This window comes from Melanotaenia boesemani, chromosome 24, assembly GCF_017639745.1.
Source record: "Melanotaenia boesemani isolate fMelBoe1 chromosome 24, fMelBoe1.pri, whole genome shotgun sequence".
Lineage (NCBI taxonomy): Eukaryota > Metazoa > Chordata > Actinopteri > Atheriniformes > Melanotaeniidae > Melanotaenia > Melanotaenia boesemani.
Genome location: NC_055705.1, coordinates 2662601 through 2678510, shown reverse-complemented (window position 1 = coordinate 2678510; position 15910 = coordinate 2662601). Strand labels below are relative to the sequence as shown.

The 15910-nt window shown below is 41.7% G+C and overlaps 1 protein-coding gene and 1 long non-coding RNA gene across 2 annotated transcripts in view; both read right to left on the bottom strand.

The window, feature by feature from the left end:
• The window catches only part of LOC121635269 (zinc finger protein 91-like), a 107457-nt gene that overhangs the window by 34776 nt on the left and 56771 nt on the right, over positions 1 to 15910 (bottom strand). The window lies entirely within an intron of this gene.
• LOC121635338 lies at positions 260 to 3566 on the bottom strand. The gene is made up of 4 exons (XR_006009409.1): positions 3526 to 3566; positions 2867 to 2965; positions 2692 to 2764; positions 260 to 985 (listed from the first exon to the last, which is right to left on the bottom strand). It is a non-coding gene; the product is annotated as an uncharacterized LOC121635338 (long non-coding RNA).

The window sequence follows — 15910 nt, the reverse complement described above, 5'->3', positions numbered from 1 at the left end:
CCTCACCTGACAGCTGCAGCCATTGGGCCAAGTCACTTTGACAAAATGAAGGTTGGGCCAGCTCTGAATGTATTCAGTAGAGCAGCAAGTGCTGGGCTGAAATACATGGTGCAGCAAGAACACCGCCCTCTGTCATACATGACCACAGCATGGTTCCTAGAGCAAATTGATAAATGGTTTGACCTCATCTCATCTCGGCATCCAGTTACAGCCTTGAGCAGGCACAGGATTGACGAATACCAGAAGGCCATCACCAAGAAATTGTCCATTTGTTTCGTGGCATGAAGATTGGTCCAAAGGGATGGTGGAAGCCTGCTCAGTCAGGAGTGATAATGGCAACAACATCAATTCTGGCCATACAGGAGGAGATGCTGGCGAGAGGACACAGGTTTGTATTAACATCAAGGTTCACACAAGACTGCATTGAAAATACATTCAGCTGTGTGAGGTCAAAAAATCCTGTGCCAACTCCAGTGGAGTTCCACCATGCTCTCAGAATTATATCTGTGGGGCAGTTCCTCACCATCATCAAATCGGGCAGCTACCAGGAGGATGACAGTAGCTTTTTGGCAGACTTCCTGGACAGAGTGGAGAAAAATGTCACTCCATCAGTTAGAGTGGAACAACTGACAGTGGTGAGTGGAGAAGCACATGACATTACAAAGACAGAACAATGCATTCTTTTCCATCTTGCAGGCTACATTGTCCACAAGATCATCAAATTTGCCAGCATCTGTGAAGAATGCAAAACTGCATCACAGCAGCGTGATGACAATCCTGTGGGAGAAAAGAGCATGTTGTTACAGTTTAAAGAGTTCAAGTCAGGTTCCCTTTGCCATCCATCCAGAGAAGCCTATGATGTTGTTCACCACATTGAGCAATTGTTTAGAACCAAGACTGGTTCTTCCCTCATGGAGCTTCCGAATGCAGTGGGTGTGTTGGAGAAGGAATCTCTACAGGCACTCTCCAGCAAGCTTCCATCATGCTGTGGAGTAAAAGAAAAAATCATCAGGAGATTTATAAGGCTGAGGTTGCGGATTGAAGCAAAAAAAATACAAAATGACAGGAGAAAACAACACTTAAAAGATGGCCATCTGGGAAGCAAAAGCCAAACCAAGAAGGTGAAAAAGAACAGTAGCCTAGGTTCAAAATCAGGCAACCCCAGAACAGCTGAAAATGTTTCAGGACAAAGCCAGCATCATTGCCCCTCCACCTACATATACCCAGCCACCCTCAGCAATCCCCCACCTATCACCACCCAACCAACAACACTTATCATCTATCTGCCTAACAGCACCCAACCCACATCACTCCTCCGTCACCATCCACAACCCAGCCAGCACCATGGTCCGCCTGCACACCCAACAATCGCTGCTCCTCAACCTTCCACAACACTGCCACGCTAATAAATCCCCCATCTACCAGCCCCTGCTTCACCAACTACCAGCCCCTGCTTCACAAACTACCAGCCCCTGCTTCACAAACTACCAGCCCCTGCTTCACCAACTACCAGCCCCTGCTTCACAAACTACCAGCCCCTGCTTCACAAACTACCAGCCCCTGCTTCACCAACTACCAGCCCCTGCTTCACCCACTACCAGCCCCTGCTTCACCAACTACCAGCCCCTGCTTCACCAACTACCAGCCCCTGCTTCACCCACTACCAGCCCCTGCTTCACCAACTACCAGCCCCTGCTTCACCCACTACCAGCCCCTGCTTCACCAACTACCAGCCCCTGCTTCACCCACTACCAGCCCCTGCTTCACCCACTACCAGCCCCTGCTTCACCCACTACCAGCCCCTGCTTCACAAACTACCAGCCCCTGCTTCACCCACTACCAGCCCCTGCTTCACAAACTACCAGCCCCTGCTTCACCCACTACCAGCCCCTGCTTCACCAACTACCAGCCCCTGCTTCACCAACTACCAGCCCCTGCTTCACCCACTACCAGCCCCTGCTTCACCAACTACCAGCCCCTGCTTCACAAACTACCAGCCCCTGCTTCACCCACTACCAGCCCCTGCTTCACCCACTACCAGCCCCTGCTTCACCAACTACCAGCCCCTGCTTCACCAACTACCAGTCCCTGCTTCACCCACTACCAGGCCCTGCTTCACCCACTACCAGCCCCTGGTTCACCCACTACCAGCCCCTGCTTCACCAACTACCAGCCCCTGCTTCACCAACTACCAGCCCCTGCTTCACAAACTACCAGCCCCTGCTTCACCAACTACCAGCCCCTGCTTCACCCACTACCAGCCCCTGCTTCACAAACTACCAGCCCCTGCTTCACCAACTACCAGCCCCTGCTTCACCCACTACCAGCCCCTGCTTCACCAACTACCAGCCCCTGCTTCACCCACTACCAGCCCCTGCTTCACCAACTACCAGCCCCTGCTTCACCCACTACTAGCCCCTGGTTCACAAACTACCAGCCCCTGCTACATCACTGCTCCTCCCCAGCCAACATCATTCTTCGGTTCTCCCGATGTGCAGCATGCAGCAGTAATGCGGTACGATTCTTTGATTAATACTAAACTACATATTCATTACAGTAATATATATATATAATCATCACCCATTTCCTAAGGCACATTTGTACAATCTAATACAATCTAGTTCAACTGCTCTGCCATACATACATTCATTACAAAACTTATATATTTGGTATTTATTATACCTGACCTACCTTACTATGTTTTCAGTCTCCCTGTGGTCCACCACATACTCCTGGCCTGATGCTCCACAACAAAGTGCTCCTCCTGTAGGTTTTAAAATATTTGCAAGATGATATGACCTGTTAGAGACATTTGTTTAGTATGATTGATTGAAAAACTCTGCATTCATTATGTTTTCAGTCTCACGTTTTCAGCACTCCTGGCCTAAAGCATGCACAAGAAGGTTGTGAAGTGGCATCACTGCTTCTTGACCACACAGCACCAAGTGAAGGTAACTGATATACACTGACAATACAACATAATTAATATATAATAGTATAATATATAGTGAATATATATGACTGAACTTTTCACCCTGCAATATCAAATGACAGCCCTAATATTGTATAATTGTATGGGCTGCACTATTCCACAAAACAGCTGACTTTCTAGTTATTATGTAAAATGAACGGTGTAATTATTGGCCTGGTCTTTAGTGTTAAATGTGTGAAATGCGGTGGTCACACATTATGACCCACATACAGAATCATCTTCATATCTTTGTCCATAATTCCACAGCCTTATAAATATATTAAAATTAAATAAAAATGTAAGTACAATCGCTCTCCCTACACATTAACCTCGCTATCAACGGCGTTGGATCAATTTATATTGACGAACAGAATTTACATTCATCAGCCTGTGGCATCTGCTGCTATCAGTGTGCTAGCATAAACTTTTATCGGTTTGTAATCTCTAAATATATTAATCTAGACAGTGATAATCCACCAACATATTTATTTACTCATGTCAAGTTGATTTCGATGCACAACTGATATGGAAATATGACTATTAAAACATCTTACCTTGAAGAAGTGTAGCTCCGACAATCTGCTCCATTGAAATACGTTGACCGTCGCTTAGCTTTTGCTAACTTCCGGGAACTTTTGAGGGGCTCCATACGCCGCCATTGCTGTGAAAAAACTGAACCATTGCAGTGAACGGAGATGACGCCACTCTCTCTCTAGAGGCACACTGATCCCGTTCTCCACTTTGGCTCGTTTGTTCTCCAGCTGCCGCTGATCGTGGAGCTTCTGATGTTGGGAGAAGTTTGCCTTCAGGGTTTTCTGTTGAAAGTCTTTCTGACAGAAAGGTAGAGGCTTCAGAAAGTTTTTAAGAAGTCGCGACTGTTGTTTTTCATAGTTTGAAATCTTTCAGATGACTCTCTTTGTGTCTTCATCATCATCTTCATCAGAGGAGCAGCTGAAGAGCTGCTGCAGTTTCAAATCTGCATTTTCTCCACACATTTAGTTTCTTCATTAACCAGAATGATTCAGGAACTCCTCACAGTGATTCCAGAAAGTCTCATCAGACACTAATGACTGTATTGATTATTGATTAGTTTTAGTTGATTTTAATAAAGTGAGTTGAACGTCTGCAGTGGCAGCCATCTTGCCACAGTCAGCTGTCTCACTGATCACATTGTTTTAATGGTGCATGCACTTTATAAACTACCATAACTTGTTTAATGCATAATTAAGAATAATTATAACCAAAGATTCTAGAGCAGAGCTACAACCATGAACTTTCATATGTAAATAAACACATGGAAAATAAACACATGCAATGAATACACACACACACACACACACACACACACACACACACACACACACACACACACACACACACACACACACACACACACACACACACAGGTTTATGTTAAATCAATATTTAGGGTACTAAAACTCAGTGTACAGAAGAGTAACATCATATTTATATATATATATATATATATATATATATATATATATATATATATATATAATATTAATATAACATATAACATATATGTAATATCTTGGACATAAAAGTGACATTTATTTGCACTTATTAGCTTGTTGAAATCCCCACCCTGCTCAGAGAACTAGACTAATGTGGAGGACAGAGATAAAACATAAATATGTGTGAGTGAAACAAGGAATTGAATTTAACACTGAAAAAGCCTCCAAGTTACACCGATAAACAATTAAATTACCATCTTTAAATTTCATCACTACACAAATACAAACTGCACCTCAGTAATCAAAGTACAAGCTCTCTCTCTCTATATATATATATAAACACACACACACACACACCGCGGCCTCACAGCAAGAAGGATGCTGGTTCGGGTCTGGGCTGGTGGGAGGTTTGAACCTGAAGGGACGTGGTCTTTCTGTGTGGAGTTTGCATGTTCTCCTGTGTACACGTGGGTTCTCTTCTGGTACTCTGGCTTCCTCCCACCGTCCAAAGACATGCATGTTAGGTTAATTGGTCTCTAAATTCTCACTAGGAATGAGTGTGAGTGTGAGTGGTTGTTTGTCTTTCTATGTTGGCCCTGTGATGGACTGGTGACCTGTCCAGGTGTTCCTCCCTCTCACCTACTAATTCCTGGGATAGGCTCCAGCTTCCCTGCGACCCTAATTGGACTAAATGGTACAGAAGTGAATGATAATGCAGTTCCTTTAATCCCAATAACATGTCCAAGCCTCTGTAACAGAATGTTGTGATTGATGGTGTTGAATGCAGCACTGAGATCTAACAAGATGAGTCCAGACAGGATTCCTTTATCTGAGGCCATGAGAAGATCAGTGGTAACCTTCACCAGGTCTGTCTCTGGGCTATGATGAGCTCTAAATCCTGACTGAAACTCTTCACATTGTTTCTACTCAAATGGGAACATAGTTGAGTTGAAGCTATTTTCTCAAGAATTGTAGCCTTAAAGGGGAGGTTGGATATAGGTCTATAATTAATAATACTCCTGGATCAATGGCTGGGGATCCAGGTGGAAACTGTAGTCTCATTCATGGTTTATCTATGTCCTCAATTCAGACCATCATTTAAGTCTAACAATGACCCCGTTTTCAGCACATTTTGGGATGGACAGAAAAGTTTCAGTAGCCTAAAGTTAATGTTATTTGGCTCATGAGTTTGCATCTTTATTTTATAATTATTACTAAGATTATAGTTAATGATGTCATCAGTCGTATTTTACATCATTCTTAAATGTGAACTCTGTAAAGCACTTGGTGTTACATTTAGTTCTGTGTTAATTTAAATAGCATTTTCTTTAAATATCAAAGGAATAATCTAATTTGCATGTTTAAATGACATCATAATTCTCTATGGCAACGGAACATTCCAAGAGCATGTGACGGTGTGTTCTATAGTACAGAGTTCCATTTCAGTCACACACCAGACCAAGAGAAAGCACTTGCTTTGTTTCAGAGCTTTTTCACCAACGACTTTGGAAAACAGCGACACTCATGGATTTTCTAGGAAGGAAAAACATTTTCCTGCATCAGCAGAAAGTTGAGAATCAGCCTGTTTTTAACTACAATGTAAGTAACCAACTTCATCATCCTCCCTACTGTAGAGAAAAATCATCTTTTTTTAGGTATAAGTATAATCCAACTTCCATAAGGGTTGGTTTACTTTCAGGTAGTTCATTTTTTTCCTTTAGAAACATAAAATTAAAAAACACACAAAATAAAACGCTTGTTTTCCTCCTTCTCCTAAACCTAACCAAAAGACGGTTATCTGTTTTCCAATGTCCTCAGAACGAAAATCTAAAAGAAAGGATCACAAGTTGCTCGACTTGATTTAGTTTTAAAAATATGAGACAAGTTTAAACATGCTATATGCATGTATGACAAATGAGGTCAACACAGGTTTGGACGAGTGGTGAAGAACGTATTTACAGACCAGAAATCATTTCTGGGTCACGTAACTTGTCTCAGATGGAGAAACATGTAAAATTGTGATGCTTGTCAGTTTTTTCTATTATCGTTCTAAGCACAATACAGAAATTAGATAATGAACTGTTATCTTATTTCTTGTTTTGGTTTAGGAAAGGAAACATAGGAAAAACAAGCAGTGTTTCTGTTCTTTTATTTTTACTTGGAAGGAAAGAATGAACTGCCTGGAAGTACACCGATCAGATCGTAAGATCACAAATTACAAGCACAAACAATTCACTCTAGAAATTAGAGTTAACAATAATTAAAAACTGTCATGATTATAAATATTTTTTAGATTAGGTTAAAGTAAGAAATTGGAAAACATACATATTAGTGCTGTTCTTGCTAATTTAGCCAAGAATTTGTTGAGTTATTCCACATCTGTACAGTTAGATGTTACTGTGTTACTTGCATAGAATCACTAGTATTATTTAACTAGTATTAATATTAATACATTAGTATATTAGTATATCGTATATTAGTATAGCTCATGTAATTATTTCCAACTGGCTCAACTAACGAAATGAAAAATATGAAATGAAAAATATAAAAGTGATGATGTGAGGAACTGTACCAAACAATCTTTCGGCCACCATCCCAACGATAAAAGCTTAGGCTGGTGAAACACTGCTGACCCGTATACACTCAGTCTGTCTCCTCCCAGGGTATTATGTTTTAAAATCTACGTTGCTCAGTGCTTTTCCCTCACTGAATTGAAAGCATGTATAGCTTACTCCTCTCAGTGAGCAGCGGGAGCTGCCGTAGGCCTCTATTCCATCTAAAACCGCTCACAGCTGCAGACAGAGCAGGACGTTATCATCTCTGCTCCATGAGCAGACTGAAAGTAAAACATGCAAAGTTTCCACTAGCTGATCCCGTCCTGTTTTATCATATTTTATATATCAGATATTAATGCCTGTTAATGAAGAGTGTGGACAAAAACATGTAGAAAGTTAAAAGTCCTGTAACATGTTGTAGACTCTTAATCAGCGAACATCTGGAGCTGCTAGTTAAAGTACTTAAAGGTACTTTAATTTTAGGTCTGTTAAATTTTTGCCAGTGATGTTTTGTATTTTTTCTGTACTGTTTAGAAGGTAAATGCAATTGTTTTATTCCAGAAGTTTCTAGAGTTTAAGTTTAGAATATAAATATCTGAGTCTGTTATTTGATTCAGTCGTTCAAACACACATGCTCATAAGAAAAAAAAATCATACTTGGTCAACTGTTGTCTGCAGTCAGGACCAGTTTTTTTTTTTTTGTTTGTTTTTGAAAAACCTCTAAGAACAGGTGTGTGAGGCTGAGTGATCCAAATAGTTTACACTGAATATTTATACTAAGTGTGTATTTTCTCTATTTTCAGGTCAAAGTGTCAGAAAATGAAATCAGGCGTCTATCCGTTGAAGACATCCCCTCAAGCATCGAGGAACTGTACCGGTGTTACGAACCAGCCTTGGTCTAAGAGGAGGATTCATTTTGCAGTTTGAGGATCCTGACTTTAATAATCAGTTGTACAACCTAACGGACATCAAAGACCTTCCTGTGGACCGGGCAACTTTACAAGTATTGTTCACATCTGATGATGCCTCAGATTCTACACTGGACTCAGGCAGCCTTCCTTCCCTCAGTGGTGGGGATTCTGTTGAATGGCCTGACCCTTTCCCAATTCCCCAGTTCCCACATGATGTGGAGCTGCAACTGAAAGAAGCAATTTGTAGATATGCTAAGGATGGATCTGTGGTGTTGATTCCTAAAGGTTTAAAGACTGATATCCTTGACACACTTGCAGACATTATGCCAAAGATTCCTGCTCATCCTGAGAGGCAGCACTATGAAAATGTAGCCAAAGCCCTGGTGGAGAGGCCTTCCTGTCTGCGAGAACCAGGGTCTGAGAAGAGATGGTACTCGTGGTTTCACAGCCTGAAATCTAAGCTTGGAAACTACCGGAAAAAGTGCAGCAGGATGTTCTGAAGTGATCATTAACAAACGAAAAGCAGAAGGTTCAAAGGGAAAATGTGTCCAGACGTCAAAGAAAGGAGAGGTTAACTACTGTCCGGATCCACTTGAAGGACAGAGTCCTGAAAATGTGAAGAAGCGTAAGATTATGGAGGCAGAAATGCTCCAGAGAGACATGGATCACCAGCTGCTAGAGAATCTCATGGTTGCTACATTTTCCCAGCGTAGAAAAGAGATCATTGGAGATCAACCACACATCACAGAGCTCATTTCCCGATGGCCAGCTCTCTTCCACGACAGACAGTAAGCACACAACTTTATATTAATGAAGAGATTTACCCATGTTATGTTAGAGCAGTGTTTCTCAATCCTGGTTATCAGGGACCACTGTCCTTCATGTTGTAGTTCTTAGACTGCTGGAGGTTTACAAAGCAGCAACCAAGTCTGGAAAGACACTCAAAGACATTCTGGACTGCCTTGTGAAAGATGTAAGTGGAAGTGTGAATAGTTAGAAAATTAGGCACCGTTTCTAGTTTGTTTGAGCATTTTCATCTTACTGGATGTCTCATGTCTCATAGGACACAAATGAGAGAAGAGCTGCTGCTCTGCTTGGTCTGCCACACCTCATCTGAGGCGAAGATCCATCAAATACCATCAGGATGTGTGATGTACGACAAAAACTGTGTATGTGTGTATGTTTGTATTTATATCTTTCAATTTTTGTGGTGGCGACGAGCAGGGGTGGGGGGTTGTTAAATGGTACTTGGTCTGTACTTATATAGAGCTATTATCCAAAGCGCTTTGCATGTACGTCACATTCACCCATTTACACACACTTTTACAAAATGATGGCGGAAGCTGCCATGCAAGGCGCTAACCACGACCCATCAGGACCAATTAGGGTTTCGGTGTCTTGCTCTGGGACACCTTGACATGAGCTCGACCGGGCCAGGATCGAACCAGCAACCCTTGGGCCACTCTACCCACTGAACCATACCGCCCCCATACAAAACCCCATCTTAACCAAGTAAGAGAAATCTTACCTAAATAGTTAATGTGTATACATAGTGAGTATGGGTGGGCCAGTTCACTATTTTATATCACTATTATAATCAGTTATGATTCGTTTATGTTAAACTATTATTTTTCATAATAATTAAATGACAAACGCAGCTGTAAAGTTTGACAGGAAGCTAAAAGTCGCGTTGCTACCCGGACACTTTACGGGGACGGACAAGTGTCCAGGTGGCAAATAGCAAACAGCCACATGTGAAAGCTAGCTGCTAGCCTTGCAGCCACTGTTACAGGTTGTGAGATTTCCTCATCAGGTTTGAAGGCTAGCGTTCAGAAACATTTAGGTTTAGTTAAACCAACTGAAAAGTGATGGTTTCAACTGTAATCTGCTTAGACAGTCTGGTTTTAGGTAGCATATACTGGGTTTTATAATGATAACTGCAATAATGTGAAGTCTCAGCAGCCTCAGGATTTAGAGGCCCTGTTACTAAACCCTTTCATGGTAAAATATGATCGTCTCAACTCAGAATTTGTTTCAACACATTTGAAGTTAGTTGGCTGGACTTTTCAGTTCAACTGGTATTTAATGTGTGGTCAGAATATTCTTGTTGATCATGTTAACAAGCAGTAAGCTGAGGAATTTGTAAAATGCATGTTTTTGAACATTTAAGTAGTAATTCACTGTAATCTTTTCAAATCAAATCAAACTTTATTTATAAAGCCCTTTTCATGCCAAAAGTAAAACAAAGTGCTTTACAAGATTAAGAAATTTAAACACAATTCAATTCATGCATGTTAAAAACAAAACAAGCCTTTACATATCAAAACTTTATTACCTAAAAATTAATAACACTAATGATCTTTCGGTCGCGGTCGCGCGCGCACACACACATACACACACATGACTCTTTATCTTCTGTCTCCAAGCTGAAAGCAGGTATAAAATATTAAAAGTAATAAATAAATAAATACCTGGCTTGATGTTGCTTTGAGGGAAGCTCAGAGTATTAAGTTCAAACAACTAATAGTTATTAATTAAACAACTGGTATAACTGAATTATGTGAGTTGAAATGACATACATATTGATCTATAACCATGAAAAGATGACGCCGGTGCACCTGGCTGCTCGTCTGTTGCTCTCCCTTTGGTTTGTGTTTTTGCTGATTTTATGACTGGGCTCGCTGCTTTCAGTATCTCTGCTGATGTATGATCGTCAGTTTCTTCTGGAACTTTAGTACAATGCTGGAGTTCCATCAACTTTTTGCTACAGCCATCATACAACTCTCCCTATGTTGCTATCGGGCATTCTGGCTTACCTGTTCAGGGCGTCGGCCCTCCTCCTATGGCAGAAATGATCCTGCAGAAACGGTGGTCATCTGGTGAGGCTGAAGGCATCCCTGGCTCGCTTCTCATCGTTTTCCCAACTGGGATCTGGATCATACGCGGTGCCCTGGCGTTCCCTGGATCCTCCTGATGTCTACCTTGTACCTGTCGCTGACTTTGTGGGCCAGCGCCGCCGCTCCTGTTCTCCTCGACTCCTTCGGCGCGGGTTGAATCCAGGGAACCTAAGGATTTGCCGTGCCACTGATCATGCTGTGTTAGCCTGCCTGGCTAGGTTGGCTAATCCCATCACCACACTCAACTTCGGTCTGCTCAACATCCGTTCTCTTACAAACAACGGGGATCTCATCCAGAATCCAGAATCGGACTGTAAGTTGGATTTTCTCTGTTTAACTGAAACGTGGCAACAGCCCAGTGACTTTATTCATCTCAACTCATCCGCTTCACCTGAGTTTGTTTACATGTCTAAACCTCACGGCTCCGGTAGAGGGGGTGGTCTCGCGATGATTCAGCAGTGGAAAGTAAAGCCGCTTGAGGCTCTGGCGCTTAATTCATTTGAATATATGGCCTCACAACTCTCTGGTTCAACTCCCATTATTCTATGTATTGTGTACCGACCACCTAAACCCAATAAGGACTTTTTGAATGACTTTGCGGCTCTTCTGGCCCATCTATCCTCACTCTCTCCAAATCTGATAATACTTGGTGGCTTCAACATTCATATGGACAAGGACAACAATCCTCTTTCCAGAGACTTTGGATCCTGTCTAAACAGTTTTGCACTACAACAATACATAAATTTCTCTACTCACTTCACTTCAAATCATATTCTAGACTTGGTTTGCTGCTCTGGTGTAATTCCTACTGATTCTATAGCCCTTCACATTCCCTTCTCTGATCATAAATTAATCTCCTTCAAATTAAGTGTGTCTCTGTATAAAACTCACCCTCCCCGTTTCATTTCCTTCAGGAAAATCAAGGATATCAATCACAACACACTGTCTTCTGCCATAAATAACCTCTCCACTTCTTGTGATTTTTCCACTCCTGATAATTTAGTTTCTCACTACAATGAAAACCTCAACAACCTTCTTAACATCTTCACTCCACCGAAACACAGATGTGTTTCCTTCTCCCGCTCTGCTCCATGGTTCACTCCCGCCTTGCGCTAGCTTAAAGCCAAAGAACGCCGGCTTGAACGCCTTGCCAAGAAAACTGGACTCACCATTCATAAGGACATGTACAATAGCCACATTCATCTATATGAGGACTGTATTGCTTCAGCAAAATCCACATACTATTCAGGTTCAATCTGTTCTAATGAAGGAAATTCTAAATCTCTCTTTTCACTGTTCAATAATATCACAAAACCTCCGGACACCTTCCCTCCTCATCTTTACTCAGCTGACTTCTGTAATTCTCTTTTGTCCTTCTTTACCTCAAAAATCTGAAATATCCATCAGCAGCTCACCACTGGAGGAACTCAGGAAATCTAAACCTTCCACCTGCCTGCTTGACCCTCTCCCTACAGTCCTAGTTAAAGTGTGTCTCCCTTCACTGGTTCCTCTCATCACTGCCATCATTCATTCCTCCCTAAACACCAGATATGTTCCACTAACCTTCAAGACTGCTGCTGTCACTCCGATCATCAAAAAACCTGGTGCTGAACCGTCTGACTTCAATAACCTTCGTCCCATTTCTAATCTTCCCTTCCTCTCCAAATTTCTCGAAACTCCACAAACACCTCACTAATAATAACCTTTACGAACAATTCCAGTCTGGCTTCTGTCCTTATCACAGCACAGAATCTGCTCTGTTAAAAATCACCAATGATCTGCTGATGGCAGCTGACTCCGGTCTTCTCACAATCCTCATCCTCTTAGATCTCAGTGCAGCATTCAACACCATCTCACACAGCATCCTCCTAAATAGACTGGCCACCCTTGGTGTTTCTCAATCTCCTCTTACTTGGTTCTCCTCGTATCTCTCTAACCGCACACAGTTTATTCAACTCAAGGCCCACACTTCAGAGTCACTCCCTGTCTCGGCTGGTGTACCCCAGGGATCAGTCCTGGGCCCCCTTCTCTTCATCACTTATCTTCTCCCCCTTGGCTATATTTTCCATAAATATAATATCAACTTCCATTCCTATGCAGACGACACCCAGCTCTACATCTCCTCCAAACCATACTCCTCTCTTCCACCTTCCTCTCTCTCTGACTGTCTCCGTGAAATCAAAGCATGGTTCTCCTTCAGTTTTCTCAAATTCAACAGCAGTAAAACTGAGATTCTACTTGTCGTCACGCCCTCCACTCCAACCAAGTCTCACAGTTTCTCCATCAACATTGACAGTTCTGCCATTTCCCTCTCCCCTCAGGTCAAGAGTCTCGACGTCATTCTTGACAGCACCCTATCTTTTCAAGCCCACATCAGTAGCATTACTCGGTCTGCTTACTTCCACCTTTGTAATATCAACCATCAGCGCTCATCACTCACTCCACATGCTGCTGCAATCCTTATCCATAGTCTTGTCATATCCTGCATTGACTACTGTAACTCACTCCTCTTCGTTCATCCCAATAAATCACTTCAGAAACTGCAGCTTCTCTAGAACTCTGCTGCTCCTATCCTGACTCGCACCCCTTCCTTTAAACATATCTCCCCTGTACTTCAACAACTCCACTGGCTCCCAATAAAATACAGAATCAAATATAAGTTACTGGTCCTCACTTTCAAAGGTATTCACAATCTGGCCCCTCCTTATCTGTCTGATCCCCTCCATATTACCACTCCCTCCCTCCTGTGCTCTTAGGTCATCCTCCTCCGTTCACCTTACTGTTCCCCCGGCCCGTCCCTCTAAAACCCCACCAGAGATTCGGAACATCAACTCTCTGCCATCATTCACATCTCTACACAAAACCCACCTGTTTAAACTGGCCTACTCCCTGTAAATCATGTAAACTGACTGTTTTGTGTCATTTTTATATCAATGTCCTTTATCTGTCTTTAACTCTTATGTAATTTATTTTTATTTTCTTTTTATTTATTTTGTTGTTGTAGCCACACCCTGTTATCTACAGAGCAGGCAAGACTGCAAGCCATTACACAAGTTTAAAAGAGGAACTTTAAGATGTCAACACCTCTGCTTGCTTTAACAGTAACTCTTCTTTTTCATCTGATTGGAACTTCTGTTTCTTCTGGTCCAAGAGGAAATGCAAGAACTTGGATTATTTTGTTTTTCATCACATCGATTGCAGAGTTGGACTGCTTTAGTTCTTGCAAATCCTCTTGGGAGTTTCTGAGTTCATCATCAATTGAGTTTATTATCAGTGTCCTCATTTTTTATCTGCACTGGATTGAATTTGTTTTTCATCACATCACACGCGGATTCGAAGTGCTTTGGGTTTTGCAAATCCTGTTGGAGTTTTTGATTTTGTTCATTGAGGTGCTCATTTTGTTCCTGCAGTGATTTGATGTGCTTTTTCATCACATATTTTGCGGATTCACAGTGCTTTAGTTCCTCCCCATCTGCATCTCAATTCTATTTCATGTCTTTACCTTAATTTTCTTCTCAATTCTTCCTCATGTCTTCACGTCTTCCTCTTCATCTCTTTAACTATCTGGTCCTCTGTTTGCTCCATTGTCGTCATCTACATCTGCTTGATTCGTCTTCATGACTTTTGTTAAAGCAAGCAGAAGTGTTGACATCTTAAAGTTCATCTTTTAAACTTGTGTAATGACTCGCAGTCTTGCCTGTTCTGCAGGAAACAGGATGTGGCTACAACTGCTCTTCATGATAAAGTCTATGAAATGATGAATGCTGTGTTTTATGAAGGTGAAAATGTGCCAAAATGAACAAACTTGTAGATTTGATGTGAAAACTTGTAGAATAAAATGTGAGAAGTTGTGCACCAAAAATCTGAACTTGTATGTCAAAATTTTCTGCTGTAAAGAAAATTCACACACATGTGAACTGAATTTGAAGTTACAGAGAAAAAATAGTCCATCTGACAAATTATCTTCCATAGTTTACTTGTAATAATTTTTTTTTAAGTGTTCATTTTGCTTTACAACTTCAACTTAGCGATTACAACTTCCTGAATCTGCTGCTGCAAGTCACAAATGTACTCTCGCGAGTCACAGCGTGATAAAACTGTGGCCTGACTTTTGGCTCATTCCTTGCGAGATATTTGTGCCAAAACTAACTTGTGTCTGAAGATGTGAGAGCAGAGGAGGGGGGAGGGTGGGGGGTGTGGGGTTCGGGGCTTAACCAATCAGAGTGAACGGTTGTGAGCCCAACGTGGGTCATCAATAGTTGAGCCAATCAGAGTGAACGGTCGTGAGAACAACGTCTCCAGAGTTTCTCTTGTCGGACCTCTTGGCAGCTATCGCTATGACGCACCAACCTGCGGTAAGTTACTTCACTAACCATCGTTTTGACTACCCCACTGTGTGTTTTAGGAGTAAACAAACATATGCTCTAACAAAATGTATAAAGAATTACATTAAGATCAAGTGAATACGCTCTTTGGTGTGTATGAAAGGTGACTGCTGGCTAGCTGAACAAATCTGAACAGTTCTAACTTATAAATGACCAAAAACTAGCCCTGCATGGTACCCAAACTGATTTAATAGACCACGTTGGAAATGGCACTCAGTTCCGTTAAGGGGAGAGGGAGGTTACAACATTTCACATGAACCTTTTAAATTATGTTTACCCGTTCCCAGAGGTGGTGCTACGCGGCTTTTCTATTCTTTATGTCAGTGCGTCTGCTAAAGTTGTCGTGGCAAGTGAGCTTGTTAGATGAACACAAGTAAACATTAATACATCCATAAGTAGATGCTGTGATTACTTTATACTGGTGAAAAAGACCACAACATGCACTCCAAAACAATAAGAATAATCATATGTAATGATATCTTTTGTGCAAATTCAAGTGTTACAGCAATACAATATTTAAATGGTATACTAGTCAAATTATGACTAAACACAAATGGTACCGAATGTAGATTTTATACAGTTTTTTGATGCATTGCACCTGTGAAAAACCACCCTAATAGAAATAAATGTTATAGTACACCTGTAATAGACCCTGTAGCTAGTGTGGTCATTTGTAGACTTCTGAGGCAAATCTATTGAAATAACATTTGGAAAAC